The 18,045-nt window shown below is 45.7% G+C and overlaps 1 long non-coding RNA gene across 2 annotated transcripts; it reads left to right on the forward strand.

Moving 5' to 3' along the window:
* Positions 1-5,029: 5,029 nt before the first annotated feature.
* On the forward strand, positions 5,030-17,792 carry LOC136310783 (uncharacterized). 2 transcript variants are annotated; one of them, XR_010726609.1, is made up of 5 exons: positions 5,030-5,374; positions 12,521-13,057; positions 13,173-13,256; positions 13,484-13,594; positions 17,642-17,792. It is a non-coding gene; the product is annotated as an uncharacterized lncRNA (long non-coding RNA). The 2 variants fall into 2 exon arrangements; XR_010726610.1 differs by having other exon boundaries at positions 12,814-13,057.
* The last annotated feature ends 253 nt before the right edge of the window (positions 17,793-18,045 follow it).

An 18,045-nucleotide genomic window follows, 5' to 3' on the forward strand; every position in this document is an offset into this window, starting at 1 on the left:
TGGTGAGTCTCGTTAAAGGTTCATCGATCTTGTTTACCTTTTCAAAGAACCAGCTCCTGGTTTCATTGATCATCTGTATTGTTTCTTTAGCCTCTATGTCATTTATTTCTGCTCTGATCTTTATTATTTCCTTCCTTCTACTAGCTCTGGGCTTTACTTGCTGTTCTTTTTCTAGTTCTTTTAGATGCAGGGTTAAGTTGTTTATTTGAGCTCTTTCTAGCTTCTTGAGGTATGCCTGTAATGCTATAAACTTCCCTCTCAGGACTGCTTTTGCTGTGTCCCATAAATTTTGAGTTGATGTATGCTCATTATCGTTTGTTTCTAGGAATTTTTAAATTTCTTCTTTGATCTCAGTGTTAACCCATTCATTGTTTAATAACATGCTATTTAGTTTCCAAGTGTTTGAATGTTTTTCAATTTTTCTATTGTGGTTGATTTCTAGTTTAATGCCATTGTGATCAGAGAAAGTGCTTGATATGATTTCAATCTTCTTAAATTTGTTGAGCCCACTTTTGTGCCCTAACATGTGGTCTATTCTAGAGAATGTACCATGAGCACTTGAAAAGAATGTATATTCTGCTGTTTTAGGGTGAAAGGTTCTGAAGATATCTATTAAATTGAGTTGATCTAATATGTCCTTTAAGTCTGCTGTTTCTTTGTTAATTTTCTTTCTTGAGGATCTATCTAATGATGTTAATGGGGTATTGAAATCCCCTACTATTATAGTATTGCTGTTGATCTCGCCCTTTAAGTCCATCAAAGTCTGCTTTACATATTTAGGTGCTCCTATATTAGGTGCATAGATATTTATAATGGTTATATCTTCCTTTTGGATTGCTCCCTTTATCATTATGTAGTGACCTTCTTTATCTCTAACTATGGTCTTTGTTTTAAAGTCCATTTTGTCTGATATAAGTATTGCTACCCCAGCTTTTTTTTCACTTCCATTTGCGTGAAATATTTTTTTCCATCCTTTTATCTTCAGCCTGTGTGCATCTTTTGATTTAAGGTGTGTCTCTTGTACACAGCATATGTATGGGTCCTGTTTTCTTATCCACGCAGCTACCCTATGTCTCTTGATCAGATCATTTAATCCATTAACATTTAAGGTTATTACTGATATGTAATTGTTTATTGCCATTTTTTTTTCTTTAAAACTGTATTTCTCTTTTGCTATATTCTTTTTTTCCTTTGATCTGTTTACAACAGGTCCCTTAGCATTTCTTGCAGCCTTGGTTTGGTTGCAGTGAAATCTTTGAGGTTTTTTTGTCTGTAAAGCTTTTTATTTCTCCTTCAATTTTAAATGATAGCCTTGCTGGATAAAGTAGTCTTGGTTGTAGGTTCTTGTTCTGCATTACTTTGAATATTTCTTGCCATTCCCTTCTGGCCTCAAGTGTTTCTGTTGAGAAGTCAGAAGTCATCCTTATGGGGGCTCCTTTGTAGGTGATAGTCTTTTTTCCTCTAGCAGCTTTTAATATTTTCTCTTTATCATTTAGCTTTGGTATTTTAATTATGATGTGTCTTGGTGTTGGTTTCTTTGGGTTTCTCCTTAATGGAGTTCTCTGTGCTTCCTGAACATGTGAAATGTTTTCCTGCCTTAATTGGGGGAAGTTTTCCGCTATAATATGTTTGAACAAAGTCTCTATCCCTTGTTCTTTCTCTTCTTCTTCAGGAACCCCTATGATGCGGATGTTATTTCTCTTCATGGTGTCACAGAGCTCTCTTAGAGTTTCCTCAGACTTTTTGAGTCTCTTTTCTTTTTTCTGCTCTGCTTCCATGCCTTTATTTATTGTGTCCTCTAACTCACTGATTCGATTCTCTGCTTCATCCATCCTGCTTTTAATTCCTTCCATTGTATTCTTTATTTCAGATATTGTATTTGTCATTTCTGACTGATTCTTTTTTATTATTCAATGTCCTTTTTTATATTTGTTATCTCTTTATTTAGGTTTTCATAATGGCCATCTATGGTTGTTCTAATATCTTTGAGCATCCTAACAATTGTTATTTTAAACTCTGCATCTGGTAATTTGGTTATATCTGATTCACTTAGGTCCTTTTCTGGGGATTTCTCTTGGTTTATTTGTGTTGTATTTCTCTGCCTCCACATTTTCTCTTCACAGGAGTGGCTGTGTTCCGTAATGGGAGAGTTTTAAAACCTGTGAGTCCATATATCTATCAGAGAACATCTCACTTTTCCTAAGGTCCTTTGTTGCTTCTAAAACACTTTCATTTGTATGGGCTCAAGGAATCCTCACTGTTTCCCTTCAAGCCCATTAAACTGATGAGAAAACTGAGATTCAGGAGGTTAAACACCTTGCACAGTTGGTAAGTAGCAGAACTGGGGCCTGCAATCAGGTCTTCTAAAACCGAGGCTGATGATCCTGTCCTGACCACAGTTACTATACTATTCCTTGATACCGAACACCAAAGTTAGAAAATATTATGGGCTGAACTGTGTCTGCCCAACCCCTCCCCCACCTCTACCTCAAAATTTATATGTTAAAGGTACTCCATAGTATCTCAGAATGGAACTGTATTTGGAGATAGGGCCTTTAAAGAGGTGATTAAGTTAAAATCAGGCTATAAACTATAAGGGCAAGTCCTAATCCTATCTAACAGCTGTGCTTATAGGAAGAGGAAATTTGAAGGCACGGAGACACCAGGAAGACACTCACACAGAAGGAAGGCCATGTGAGGACAAAGAGAGAAGGCCATTGGAAAGCCAAGGAGAGAGGACCCAGGAGAAGTGAAACCCGCTGGCACCTTCGACTTTCAGCCTCTGGAGCTGTGAATAAATAACTGTTATGTAACCCCCCAACCCCCCCATGGGTAGCACTCCATTCAGGCAGCCCCTACCTAGCAAACGACACAGCAATACATGGTAGTACGAGAAGAAAGAGAGCCTGCACCAAAACCAGCCACCAACACTAACAAACGAGCAATGATGTTAACTATATCTGTTCCAGGTTAAACATCAGTATCTACCTATCATCTCTCCTTGCGTATATGTAAATTTTCACCTTGGGATACATATCCCTCAGGGTGCAATCAGGATAAAGAAAGCACACAGGGATCATTATGAACAAAGAGTCATGAACATAAAGAGTCATCGACTACAACATAGGGTTGGAACGATAGGGAGCTGACTGCTAATGGATAACGGAAACGCGAAGGAATGTAGGACTAGCTGACACAAGGAGCAGTCACTGGCTGGTGTAGAGAGCCAGAGGAAGAGCCCCCACCCTACCCCAGCCCACCCTCAGGGCTGAGGTCCATTTTGTTAGAGAGGGCACTGCCATGGAGCCCACAGGACGGCAGGAAGTGGCTGTGGTCCCACGCCAGAGGAACTTGCCAGAAATCTGCCCTGTATAGTGCCAGGGGAAGTATCAATACTTTATAGCAGTGGTCCCCAACCCCCAGGCCGTGGACCAGTACCGGTCTGTGGGCCATTTGGTACCGGTCTGCAGAGAAAGAATAAATAACTCACATTATTTCCGTTTTATTTATATTTAAGTCTAAATGATGTTTTATTTTTAAAAAAATGACCAGATTCCCTCTGTTACATCCGTCTAAGACTCACTCTTGACCAGGGGTCCCCAAACTACGGCCCGCGGGCCGCATGCGGCCCCCTGAGGCCATTTATCCGGCCCCAGCCGCACTTCTGAAAGGGGCACCTCTTTCATTGGTGGTCAGTGAGAGGAGCACATTGACCATCATTAGCCAAAAGCAGGCCCATAGTTCCCATTGAAATACTGGTCAGTTAGTTGATTTAAATTTACTTGTTCTTTATTTTAAATATTGTATTTGTTCCCTTTTTTTTTTTTTTTACTTTAAAATAAGATATGTGCAGTGTGCATAGGGATTTGTTCATAGTTTTTGTTATAGTTCGGCCCTCCAATGGTCTGAGGGACAGTAAACTGGCCCCCTGTGTAAAAAGTTTGGAGACCTCTGCTCTTGACGCTTGTCTCGTAAGTTCGACAATATAAGACAAAATACCACAGTTTTTACACCAGTTGCATAATTTTATTTTGTGCATTTATCTGTTCCACCCTAAAGGCCAGTCCGTGAAAATATTTTCTGACATTAAACTGGTCCGTGGCCCATAAAAGATTGGGGACCACTGATTTATAGGATGAGGTCTCACTGGAGGTACCATATTACAAAATTGTCCCCAGGACACTAGGGGAAGCTGCTGGCCATGCACACGGCGAAGGCTGGGTATGGCAGAAGCCACAGGCACCTGGCAACCTGGTTGTTGGAGAAGTTGCTGGAGTTTGCAAGACAGGACCAACTCCTTTCTCCTGCAATGTCTCTCCAGCCCCCTCTATTGACAAAGCTTGATGTCATGCCAGTTGGCAAAGAAAAAACATTTAAAGGGCTCTACATTTTTCCAGAGCAGGCAATTAAGGGTGAGCTTGGAGCTGAGTGGCAATAAATTTGTAACTGGCACAGAATGGCTCCCAGTTGCACATGATCTGAAATTTTTGTCATGCTCAGGTAACCGACATCCCTCTAGCAGGACTGTAGGCTTAGTTGAATGCAGAGCCGAAGAACCCGTTGTTATGAGGGGTAACTGCTCCAAAGAGAGTCATCAAATTCCAAAAGAGCAAAGGAAGGAAAAACTGACGGAAGGCGGTCTGAGGAGGCAGGTCACCACAACTCAAAGCTGTGTGTCCTTAACTGGAATCTCTTTCCCTCAACAATGACGATGGGCTCACAGGGTTGCACAATCTATAACGTGACCCAACCGCAGAATGGTGTTCCTGGATTTTAATCTCCTGAACTTCCTTGTCCATAAAGTTATGTTTGTCTGAATCACGATATTTACAAGTTAAATATTTAAAACCTCAATCATCTTGGAATAAGCAAATACTTAGTGCCAATAGGTTTCTTTCTTAACTAGTACAATAATGAACCTGAAATGAAAATGATCTCTAAAGACTTTTAATTATGGAGAGAAAGAGATATACCAAAAACTGTTCCAAACTTATGGTTTTTTACCCTTCTACAAAATTCTGCTTCTTCCAACAAATAAGATGCATCACTGAGACACCTGCCAAATGAGTTGGAGCCGTGGAATGCTGGAGCTGGATGAGACCTTGGAGACGATCCATGTATGTCTACCTTTCCTCTCACAGGATGGGAAACCAAGTCCCAGAACCTGTGCCCCAAATCACGTGAACGGCCACACTGAAAGTAGAGCCAAGGTCTTACAACTTCCTCTTGAGTTCTCTACATGGCTGCCCCTGAAAGAAACCGTGTGGGACCCTGAAGAGCACGTGGGCAAGAGAAAAAGGGGGAAAGAATCACAGGAAGTTTGCTTCTTGCTGAAACTCCTCCACGTGCCCTGCCCGGACCCCCTTAGGAAGAGGTAAGTCAGAGAGAAATCATTTTGTCCCATTCTCCTTTCTCCCCAGTGGCCAATGTCTGCAGTGATCATGTGCAGAACCCTTGAAACGTCTAGATTCTAAAAGAAAGCATCTGAAGGCATAATCTTGATTTAGTATGATGGAAGGGGCAAGAATTTAGATCATATTATATATATATATATATATATATATATATATATATATATATATATTTACTTGTTTTGCTTTCTTATTGTTTGTTTCTTTTTTGTATTTGGTTATTTTGATTTGTTTTGGATATTTAGAAAGTTGGACAATTTGGGCAAGATAGCCACTCACACCTAAGGAAAGAATGTATTAATGGTGAGAATTATAAACTAGCAATCAGAATAGAATTTTCACATCTCTCAAAGTTAGCCAAGGCGTGGCTACACCTGGGATGCTCATTGGCTATTCATATTTTTATACCTTTGTAACTGTGTTTTTCTCCAGAATCTTGAGTTTCGATTTAGTCTTTTCAAAAGCAATTAAAGTGTACAATTTATAAACATGGATGGGCTAGAAAATTAGGATGTTCAACAAACATGAACCTTAACCTTCTAAGAAAAAAAATAAATTTTTATCAGCTCCTTGACCAGTAGATATTGGGGGAGGGGCAGGATGAAATGTTTTAGATTATCTATCCCCGTTCAGTTCATTTGATTAATGAGGAAATTAGACCTAGTCAAGGTCACCTGACTTTTACTTGGTCATTTAGCCATTTAGAGCAGTGGTCCCCAACCTTTTTTGGGCCACGGACCAGTTTAATGTCAGAAAATATTTTCACGGACCGGCCTTTAGGGTGGGCCGGATAAATGTATCACGTGACTGAGACAAGTGTCAAGAGTGAGTCTTAGACGGATGTAACAGAGGGAATCTGGTCATTTAAAAAAATAGCCTGACCTGTGGTGGCACAGTGGATAAAGCATCGACCTGGAAATGCTGAGGTTGCCGGTTTGAAACCCTGGTCAAGGCACATATGGGAGTTGATGCTTCCAGCTCCTCCCCCCTTCTCTCTCTCCTTGCTCTCTCTCTTTGTCTCTCTCTCCCCTCTCTAAAAAAAAAACCAAATGAATAAATAAATTTAGAAAAAGTGTTTAAAAAAAATAAAACATCGTTCAGACTTAAATATAAATAAAACAGAAATAATATAAGTTATTTATTCTTTCTCTGCAGACTGGTACCAAATGGCCTATGGACTGGTACCGGTCCGCAGCCCAGGGATTGGGGACCACTGATTTAGAGGACAGCTGTCCAACTGAAATGTATGTGTTGGGTTTCATGATCTCCCAATCATTACCACTGTCCCCCCACCCCCACCCCCTACCCCGATCACGGACATCTAACTTTAGACTTGAGAGATTTCAGGGAAGAACAGAGTAGTAGCTCATCTCCATCAAGTGTGAGGATGCCACGTTCTCCTGAGAACTGCCAAGGCCTGTTCACTTTGAGTGCATTTAGAGAAATAGTTTGGGCCCCATGCTCTTACTTAAAGAAGTTATTCAGGGCATGGATGCCCTGCTGATAAGTTAGAAATACAACTGTCCCACCTTTGACACCCTTAGTATATAGGGGAACAACAATTGGTGGAGCTGATGACCACAGGGTAGGGGACGGAAACAAAATTCCTGCAGGAACCACCCTTGTGACCCCCTTCGTATCTGTGAGAGGCGATTCTGAGAGCTTCAGGTTTTCTAAGTGTCAAGCTTGACAATTAGGTGAAAGAGGGTCATCGGTAAGTCCCCCCACTATTCCTCTGCCTCACATATTTAAATATTTTTAATATTTTCCCCTCCTTTCCTAAGGCTGAGGAATCTTTTGGAGGCTGGAGTTCTATTCCTCCCTCTCCCCTACTCCCATTTTGAACTTGAGATAAGAGTACAGGGCAGCATCCAATTAGCTGGTGACAGTCAGCGTCCGAGCGGGGCTCCAGCAGAAGCCCGCCCCGTTGCATCAGGCTGTCTGAACAGGCCGAGGCGCTGCCGCGCTGCAGAAGCCCTCTCTCTCGTGCTGGAGAACCGGGCATAGGACCCAGCAGGAAAACGGACCCAAGAGCCTTGTCCGTCCGGCAGCCGCGCCAGAAGCACCAACCAGATCTAAAAACCACAGATTCAATTAACTAATCCCGCTCCTAGAAGTGCCAGAGAGAAATAATCTTGTCACTACCCCCTTTGCCACGAGCTCCGATCCAAAGCTCAATGTGGTTTTGATTTTCCTAGCGCCTTTAGAGAAAGAAATGTTATTTCAGGGCCCCTCCCTGTTTTCCACATTCTTGACAGAGGTATGTTTTTCATACTCTCCACAACACGGGACTGATGGGACAGTGTTTGTTTTTCATTTCGGTAGTATTTTAGTTGGTCTCATCTCAGTTTCCATAATTAATTGGGACGTACGGAGCCGGAGTCATCGTCGAGGGCCCGGTGGATAATAACGTCCCAGGAATTTTTTTTCCTGCTGAAAATATGTAAGTCATCTTCCCGTTCTTTTCTGGTCACCCGAGGCCCCAGCCGCAGAGCTGTTAAATTCCATGTTGTGAAACGACACCAGGACTACTTAGCAGTGCTTCCTCCTGCCCGGCGCGATCGGCACAAACTCTGTCCCCAGACCACCGCGAGCGGGGGCCCAGCTCAGAGCGCACGTCCTCAGACGAAGGGGACCCGGGACACGTTTTCCTACCTCTTTTCACTTTTGTGTTTTCTTCCCACTTTCCTGACACACAAAAATTGGATCAGAGGCTGACTTATCGCAGGGGCAGCAGGGCATGGTGTGTGTCACGTCCAGAGTGGTTGCATGTCACTTCTATCGACCACAGCCAAGGACAGAAGAACGTTTCTCATTACGAAATTACCTTGAGAGGGACAAGGAGTGTTACTGGTTAAAAATAGAAATAAAAAAGTGTGAAAATTACACCATGGTGGTGCTACCCACACATACATTCTCTTTAGAAGTTCCAGAGTATGAAACTGATGTGACGCTATCAGAACAGAATCAAAGGTTTGACTCAGGCCATTATTTTTGCAGCGACAATGCTACTTATTTGAAGAATGGTTTGGACCGACTTTGAGGTCTAATGTGAAGTGAAGGGCTTGAGGGTTGGGGTAAATCGGGCACAGAAGGTTCGTCCGCCTGGATAATTCAGCTCAAATCGAAAGCTGACCCACTGGTTTATGGACCTCTGATCTCTGGGCCGGGACTTCCAGAATGTTCCTTTGCGTGGTTGTCACAACGGCAGCTTTTGTTTATCTTCCAGTAGGATGTTTTGAGACCCTATGGAAAAATAACTCTAATACGCAGGGACCAAAACTTTCATGTCGAAATTGTCTGTGGGTTTTCTGCCGCTTACAGAAACCTGAGCTAACCGTGAGGCCTTTGCTCCCTGCCACTTGGGTTTAATAACAAAAAAACAAAGCAACCGTATAAACAGACCCTTTCTGTTGACTGTAGGCCCCAACTTCTCCCTTCTTGAAACACGAGTCACTGGGGCATAGAGCTTACACCAGAAGCAGAAACCAGACAGCCTTAGAATCAGAAGTATCTCCAATGCTAATTGGATTAAAAATCATGGGGCATACTCCCAGACTGGAGCGTTCAAATCAAATTAGTCACCATCTTATTTTTGAAAAATAAAGAATTAGTGCCTTGTGTGTACATTATCGTCACAAGTTAATGACCGAGGTAGCATGACTGGGCCTCTCATGTTACCGGAACCCAGATACCGCAAACCGCCCTCTTCATTTTTTTTTTTCTTTCTTTTTTTCATGCAAAAGCTGAGCTAGGATCTTGAAGTGCTGTGGCTCAATTCTGCACTAAGGGAGTAACAGCAGAAACTCCTCACTTTGCACATGAGAAAATGGAAGTCCAAAGAGGTGGTGGCATATCCAGGACCCCACAGCGGTCTGGCAGGGGCACCGCCAGACAGGACCCAGGTGTCCCCACTGACAGAGATGTCCGTGCTCTGGTCACATTCCCAGAGTCTCCCTTAGATGGAGGAGCACGCGGTCCGTGTTCCAGGGAAGGGGTGGCCCTGGAGCGTCCCAGGCACTGGCTGCTGTACACAAGGGCTCCGGATCATCCTGGCCTTGTTACATACCCGTCCTGCCTTAGCCCCTCACAGCGACCCACTGATGAAAAAGGAGAGGGGACAGAAGCAGCGTGAACATGCAGGGGCCCTCTGCTTCTGGCTCGGATGTGGGAGAACGCACAGACTTGGTTCTTGGGGTCACACAGGACAATCAGGGGCAAAACGAAAAGTGTGCTTGCCTAAGAGCAGCGGGAAGCAAGAAAGGCTGGGTGAACTGAATTCCAGGGGACACGAGCCCGTCATGGGGGAGCAGCCCCCACCCCCCACCCTTCGCCCTGGGGACGGACCAGGTCCTGGCATGAGAACAGGGAGGAGGGTCCTGCCGGTGCTGGGGAGACCGCAGGGATGAGTGGAACCCAGCTGAGCCTCACAGGACCATGTGGGCTGGTGAGATGGACGGAATCGGGAAGTGCCACAAACAGATCAGCCAATGATCCTCCCACCCGTATGTGCCCAGGCCACCACTTCCTGGGGGCGGCGGCAGCGAAGAGGGACTGGAAAACAGACCCGGGGTCCTGGGTTCAAGAGCCCCGAAAGAGCTGAGCCCAGGAGGAACCACCGGCCTCTGGGACCACAGCTTAACCCCATCTTAGCTCAAATACTGACGAGATCAGAAAGCTAGATCTGCGGAAAGAAATAAACATCACCCGGAAGGGTGTATGTAACAAGTGAGGACATACGAAAGAGTGTTTTTATCGGTGTGTCACTTATCTAAAAGTTGATTGACTAAAGCAACCCAATAACGGGGGTGCCTGCCAGGCTCACTCTTCTGAGTCTCAATGTGTTCGTCTATAAAATGGAAACATGATGAGCTTCCTCCTAGAGTTGTTTTCATAGCTTAAAGAAAAAATACATGGTCTCTGTGACCATTATTATTAGTAAGACGGTATGGAAGGACCCAGTGTGGGTTCTGACAGCACCAGACGGAGCTCTATAGGAGACCAACAGAAAAGTGTCACATGGCCCTTGGGCCACAGCAAATGTCAAAACAACAAAAAGTCTGGTCTAGTTTTGTTCAGAGCAAAGAGCTCAAGGAAGGTTGGCAGACAATTTGCTAGAACCCCTCCAGGTCTTCCGTGCACCTGTTCTACTTGTTCAGAACAGTCTCAATCATGAAGAGGAAAGAGTGAAGCCGTTAGGAGACTCGTAACTTCAATGGTCAGAGCAGACTGCAGACCCAGCAGACCGCAGGGCAGCTGGTTAACTTGGGGGATGGCTGATTCTGAAATACTTCCGTTATTCAGGGACCAGCAGTCTAGCACCCTCCCGTGTCTCGCGTGCTTTGGAATATTTAGAAGTTCACAAAATAGCCTGGGAGTTAAAGGAGAAATATAGAAGTCAACTCAGATGCAGGAGGCAAGAAAAGAGGCCCTTTCTCTGGCCTCTCAGCCAAGACTTATCTGTCCCTCCTTCACCCAAAGCTGTGCGATTGGCTTTGCCACCCCGCATTGCATGGGGACCTCACAGAGGCAGGCACGGCAGTTTCGTTGAGAGGTGTGGACGGCAGAAAGCGAAGGGGGCAGGAAAAAGTCAGCACAGAGCAGACACCAGAGATCAAGGGACAGCAGCCTGGAAGCTTCCATGGGGAGACATCTGTCCCTTTCCAGGACTAGTCTTGATTATGTTCACCGAACAGCCGATGACTTGGCCTTTCATGGGACACAAAGGAAAATGAATTTTGACTGTCCACCACTAGTTTCAAAACGACCCCAGCAGGCTCTGTGCACACACCTGCCTCACAAAGATGCATTTCACATTGTTGCAACCAACAACAATAATGCATGCAAAGTTTCTCTGAGAGGTTTTCGTCCTAGACCCAGGCCAGCTGGTGCATTAACGTCTCAGCTGAAGGTCCGAGAGAGACCCACCCATCCCATGTACCTCCGGTGTGGTTCTGCACTTACTATCCGATGTCATTACTGCTGAGTAGCCTGAATAACGGCCCCCAAGGCATCCAGGCCCTAATCCCTGGAACCGGTGGCTGTTATTTTATGGCAAAAAGGGCTTTGCAGATGTGATTGAATTAAGGACCATGAGATGGGGAAATTATCCAGGATTATCTCGGTGGACCCTAAATGTAATCACAGGGTCCTTATAAGACACTTCTAAGGGACAATTATAAATTTCACGGGATTGCCAGTACAGAAGAGGGAAAGGCAATGTGTCGATAAGCAGTGGGTGAGATGGAGGGCGAGTTGAAGAAACCGGAGGAGGTAGCCAGGAGCCATGACGCACAGGTGGCTGCTAGAACCACGTAGTCCTAGTTTTTGGGTGTTTAGTCATCTCCTTAAAAAGTTACTGCCTGACCAGGTGGTGGTGCAGTGGACAGAGCATCGGACTAGGGATGCAGAAAGACCCAGGTTCGAGACCCTGAGGTCTCCAGCTTGAGCGCGGGCTCATCTGGTTTGAGTAAGGCTCACCAGCTTGGACCCAAGGACGCTGGCTCGAGCAAGGGGTTACTCAGTCTGCTGAAGGCCTGCAGTCAAGGCACATATGAGAAAGCAAATGAACAACTAAGGTGTTGCAACAAAAAACTGATGATTGATGCTTCTCATCTCTCTCCGTTCCTGTCTGTCTGTCCCTATCTGTCCCTCTCTCTGACTCTCTCTCTCTGTCTCTGTAGAAAAAAAAAAGTTACACCCACCCTAGAGTTGTGTGGACTTCCAAGTTTGTGAAACAGCCTGGACCCTCCGGAAGGTGTCATCATACCTGATGCTCACCACACCAAACTCGAGGCAAAAGGATCGATCCTTCTGTTATAGCTCAGGCTTCAGGCACGGAACTGCACAGCACACTGTGAAACATTTCTGCCCAGAACGGGTTAAGTACAGTGGAAAGAGTCCCTGCTCCAGAGGTGAATCCTTCGCCTGCCCTATTCCCCAGCTGCGCCCAGAGATGCCACTTTCTGTTTACGCCCGATAGTCAGTTTCGAGCAACATACTCCTTCGATAACCTTTCTAAGGGGACGCTTACATCTCACGCCTACACCTGTTTTTATTCCCAAACCCAAGTTCACCTTCTTTCCCCCTTCCCTGTCCCATACCTACAGGTCTCCCTCCGTGGTCTTCTTATCCCCATGGCTTTCAAACCCAGTGGGGGACAACAGCTGGCCCTTGGGGACGAGCAGGAAGAAGAATGAACCACAAGTGCCTCACGGTGTTTCAGGGGGTTGTTTGAAGCAGTGGGGAGACCACCCTCCACGTCCCTGCAGGAGCAGCTGGGAGCCTGCTGACCACACAGACCGAGCACTGTCCTCAGGCCACTCCTGAGGGTGTGAACCAGAGTGGAACCCGAAGGGGCTGCCTCTTTGCCTCTGAGGCAGGCCATCCTCTTTCTCGTCAGGGTGTGGCTGCCTCAGCCACGGCCAAGGGCAGGGCCCCCCAACTCACTCCTCAGCCCACCCTGACATCGGGCCAGGAACTCTGAATGTACACGTCCCTGCGTTTCCTGCATCACCGACTCGCTGGGTGACTCATCGTCTCCGGAGGCCTGAACGAACCAGTCATCTCATGCCCCTGGGCTCAGATTGGTGCACCTGGCGACCAGCGCCTCCTCAGAAGGTTCTGGGAAGCCCTGCTTGAACTAGGTGTGGCCTCCTAAGTCACCCTCCCAGAGCTCCTGCAGCACAATAGGCTCCCCAGACTGGAGAAGAGTCTTTGCTCAACTTAATCTCTTTATTGTGGTCTTTTGCTCCCGAACAGGCTCCTGGAAGCAGGACAACCGGAGCTCTCATTATGTGTAATGACCCTGGAAACCATGGTCTCAGGCTTCCTCTGGGCATCAAGGTACCCCTGTTCTGGTAACAGAACCCCAAGTCTCCTTTGAATAACAACCACTCCCCTGCTCTCTGATCATGTGACTCAAGCTGGTCAATTAGCATAATTTCAGTCTCTGGTGGCAGCAATTGCTTTAGGGATTGGCTCATATCCCAGGTGTGTTCTATCAGAGTGAATCCTGGTACTTAGTGAATCCTTATCCACTAACAGGATGAGATGCATCCTTTTCTCTACAGCCTCTAACCTGGAAGATGTCGGGCCTTGAAGCTGTTGGCCACCATCTTGATCCAACCAATGTGGTCCAAGAATAAAGTCCACATGAAAGAGAACAGAACTGAGGGATAAAGGTAGGTTTGACATTTTACGAGCTCCTGGATCAAGCCATGCCTAAATTCATAATAACACAGATAAATAAAATCTCTTTTTGCCTAAGCCAGTTAGGGCTAGATTTTCCATTATTTGTATCCAAAATATTCCTAAAGGATGCAATCACTGTGCCCACAGACATGTAGAAGCCTCAGGCCCTGCTCCATCCTGTTCCCCTCTTCTTCCCCCACCAGGCAAATCTTTCTCCTCCAAGACATAAATCTTTCCCAACCTTTACAGCTTTGCTTACTTGTTACATGGAGCTTCCCATGACTTCTGTTCTAATAGTTTCCTGCTTGTGACATTATCAGAAATATCTGTTTGGTCTCTGTTCGCAGTTTCTGACACTGACGTCCTATGTCCCTTGGAATTTCCTGGGTGATAGGAGCATCGTTTGTTCTAAGGAGGCAACTCTTGCTGGGTTCCTAGGTAACTTCCGATGGAGGCTGAGGAGCAGGAAGCCCAAGTCCTGTTTAAATGCTGGGAACTTTCAGCGCCATTAGCCACCGTCCGGGGAGAGGAGCAGGGCTGGAGATTCCACTAATAATTGATCGTGCCTACATGACGAGGCCTCTGTAAAAATCCCTAAACTCTGGGGTTTGGGGAGGTTCTATGTTGGTGAACGTGTGCACGTGTTAGGAGGTGCTAGGAGAGTGGTGTGCCCCAACTCCATGGGGACAGAAGCTCCTGTGCTTAGGACCTTGCCCTTCGTTTCTCTTCGTCTAGCTGTTTTGTGATTCATTCTAGCAAATTACCAAACCTGAGGAGAAGGGCATCACGGGAACCCCTGATTTATATAGCCCATCAGAAGCGCAGGTGACACCCTGGGACCCGTGACTGACGCCTGAAGTGGGGGCAGCCTTGTGGGACTCAGCCTTTAGCCTGTGAGGTTGGCATTAAATCTGGGTAGTTTGTGTCAGAACTGAATTGTGGGACCCCGCTGGTGTCTGCACAGCTGGGGAATGGGTTGGTGGTGGTGGTGGGGGGAGTCCCTAAACATCTGGGGTCAGAAGTGTTGGGAGTGGAGGAAACAGAGGTCTCCCTTTTACTTCTCCAAATGGCTGTGATTATTACCTATAACTTTGAATCTTGCCTGTCATTTAGAGCTCTTCTTAGAGACTTCTTAGAGATCTTCTTGACCCCGAATCTCTTAAGCTTCTTAAAGGCAGGAACCAGGGCTTGTCTGCTTTGTGTCTGCACCCCCACCTTAGGTCCTTAGAATTACTTCCGAGGAGCTGTGGGCTCTACAAGGTCATGGGTCATGCCGAGTTGTGTGGTTATCACGGGGAAGGGACCAGGATTGGATAATGAGCAGGACTTCTGTATTAGCTGGGCCTTTCATAATATGACTATTTATTTTAAAACATGTATTTCACAAAGGAAACCCTCAGTGTGAATAACTGAGGAGGGTGGTGCCCTGGCCAGCACCTCTCCACAGCTTTCGGAAGCCCCCTGAACCCAGGTCTCCTGCGGGCATTCCACACTTGCTGCTTCAAGCAGAGACCCAAGCACTGATCCAGGGCCTTGACCTGCTGTGGGAACAACCTATTATCAAGATGCAGGCGCGGACAGACTGCCATAGAGCATTTTATCTCCCAGTAAATCCCCAGTCCCCGCATCCTGGGAGCTGCCCAGCCTCTTCAAACACTGAGGGCCAATAAAATAAACAAAAGTAAATATTGTACCCGTAAGCAGTAGAATGCCTAGCAACCAAGAACAAAAGAGGCCTGAAGGAAGAGGGTTGACTTTTGCAGGCCCTTGTGTGCAAACTGCAGTTAAAGTCTTGTCTGTGTTCATAATACACTTTCGAGTGTTAAATTACAGAAGGTGCAGGGTCGCCAAGGCTGAGAGCCACAGGAGTTGACAGGCCGGGGCCCTACCCTGAAGGAGAGGTCAGGGGTCACTTCAGCCTTTGTTCTGCTGATTGGCATCGGGGGAGAGGAGGCTCTCCCCTGTAGCTTTGGGACTGAAGACACTGAGACCAGGGCTCCACTGAGCCCTGGAGGGGCCCTAAGCCCTGAAGCGATATTAGCACGGCCCCACACACAACTCAAAAGAAAATGTGAAGTCACAGAACAAATGTAAGAGATCTGATGATTTTCTGCAATGATCATTTCAATGCTTTGTTAAAAAATAATGAGCATAAAGCACATTACATTGTCCTTATTCAAACTTTTTAAATATGAAAACTGTTAAACATACTCAACACAGAGAGAATAGTGTGATTATTTTTTAACCTATCATTGAAGTTCAATGTGATTAAAGTTTGTGTTTGCTGGATTGATGTTCGCTTTCTCCTTGCTAGACAATTTTGAGGGAAATCTAAGACATCATGTCATTTCATCTGCACAAGCTTCGGGACATGCATCTCTAAAAATTGTGGTCTTGTTCTTATATAATAAGTATGGGGCCACCGTCATACCTGAGTGAGGTGATTTTATGTGTGTGAGTCCTCCAATACTTAAGCCATAATCAAATTTCCCTGAGCGCCTAAGGGCCTTCCTCACCTGCTGTGTATCCTCTTGTTTTTAAGGGCCTTGCTTTGTCAGTGGCCTCACACATCTTTAGGCTGACTTTTGGAAACCTGGGATTATTTGGGATATACCAAAAGCAGAGGGAAGCAAGCAAGAAAAAAAAAAAAAGCAGTAAAAACAAACAAAAAACATAGCAGTGGTATTTTTCTAAGAGGCACAGGTAATCTTGCTGGTCATCAGCTTTACCCGTAGGGGACCCCCAATCTGGTGGAATAGGCTTAAACTGCCTTGCCCATAAAGCAGAAATATTCTCCAGTGCCTTCTGAATCTTGAAAGCTTTCTGAAGATTTGGGGCTGGAGGTGGATAAAGGGTTGTTGTCCTTGTCTGTCGCCATGGCAACCCAGCCAAGATTTGGCATTGCTAGGATTTTTCCAGCAGATTTTGAAGACTGCTAACCCTAGGTCAGAGTGAGCGGGAATGTGGGCTGACAGATACACAGCTGCTCCCTGGCACAGCCTCCCCAAAGAAGGAGGGGGCATCTTCAGCAGTAAATGGGAAGAGAAGGGAGAGGAGCCCTTGAAAGCTCGCTCACTCACTCAATAGACTTCCCCCTTGCTGTGAGGGGTGGGGGGTGCACCTGACTCCAGAGAACTGGTAACTCTAAGAAGAGTGAAAAACGTTCGCACTTTATGACCTGCAACCCCACCTCGAGGAATTTAAGGAAAAGCCAAAGTGTGCGCAAAGATTTATTTTGTTTGAGGATGTCCCTGAGGGCATTATTTATAGCAATCAAAAGGGCGGGGTGGATTACCTTCAGGCTCAACAATACGGGCTTGGTTTAATAAATTACAGCTCATCCCTACCAGGGACTACTAAGCATCCATTCAAAACACGTAGCAAAGTTATCAGTGATATGGGCATGATGTCTGCCACACAGTAAGTGGGAGGAAAAAACAGAGGGTGTACAATCGATCTGATGCCTATCTCTTTTTAAAATTTATAAAGAAAGGGAGAGAGGGAATAAAAAGTTTATAAATAAAAATGTTTTTAAAAATGCACACTCAGGCCCTGGCTGGTTGGCTCGGTGGTAGAGCGTTGGCCTGGCATGCAGGAGTCCCGGGTTCGATTCCCGGCCAGGGCACACAGGAGAAGTGCCCATCTTCTTCTCCACCCCTCCCCCTCTCTTTCCTCTCTGTCTCTCTCTTCCCCTCCCACAGCGAGGCTCCATTGGAGCAAAGATGGCCCGGGCGCTGAGGATGGCTCCATGGCCTCTGCCTCAGGCGCTAGAGTGGCTCTGGTCGCAACAGAGCGACACCCCGGATGGGCAGAGCATCGCCCCCTGGTGGGCATGCCAGGTGGATCCCAGTCGGGCGCATGCAGGAGTCTGTCTGACTGCCTCCCCGTTTCCAGCTTCAGAAAAATACAAAAAAAAAAAAAAAAAATGCACACACACACACATATTTTTTTCTTGCAATGTGGCTAGGTTTTGGCCATGTTTTTTTCAATTTTTTTAAATTTTGTTTTATAAAAATGTTTTTTTTTATTGATTTCAGTGAGAGAAGAAGGAAGAGAGAAAGAGAGAGAGGAACATCGAGCTGTTCCTGTACGTGCCCTGACTGGGAATCGAACCAGCAACTTCTGTGCTTTGGGACAATGCTCTAACCAGCTGAGCTATCCGGCCAAGTTTCAAATTTCTTACAATAAACTTCCATGAATTTTTAATGAAAAAAGTCTATAGTAATAGTAAACATAACAGAGAGACAGAGAGAAGGGGGAAAGAAGGACATGGCGGGAGGGGTAAAAAAAAAAAAGGCCAATTGAAAAGAAAAATAACAGAAGAGGAAAAGGAGGGTAATGATCCAGGCTGGTGGGGGCTGAGAGCCCTTCTACGAGGTTCCCTTGGGGTTAAAAACAATGATTTTACAAGAGAAGAAAGGGAAACAAAATAAAGACTGAG

Source organism: Saccopteryx bilineata, chromosome 7, assembly GCF_036850765.1.
Source record: "Saccopteryx bilineata isolate mSacBil1 chromosome 7, mSacBil1_pri_phased_curated, whole genome shotgun sequence".
In the NCBI taxonomy this organism is placed as follows: Eukaryota; Metazoa; Chordata; class Mammalia; order Chiroptera; family Emballonuridae; genus Saccopteryx; species Saccopteryx bilineata.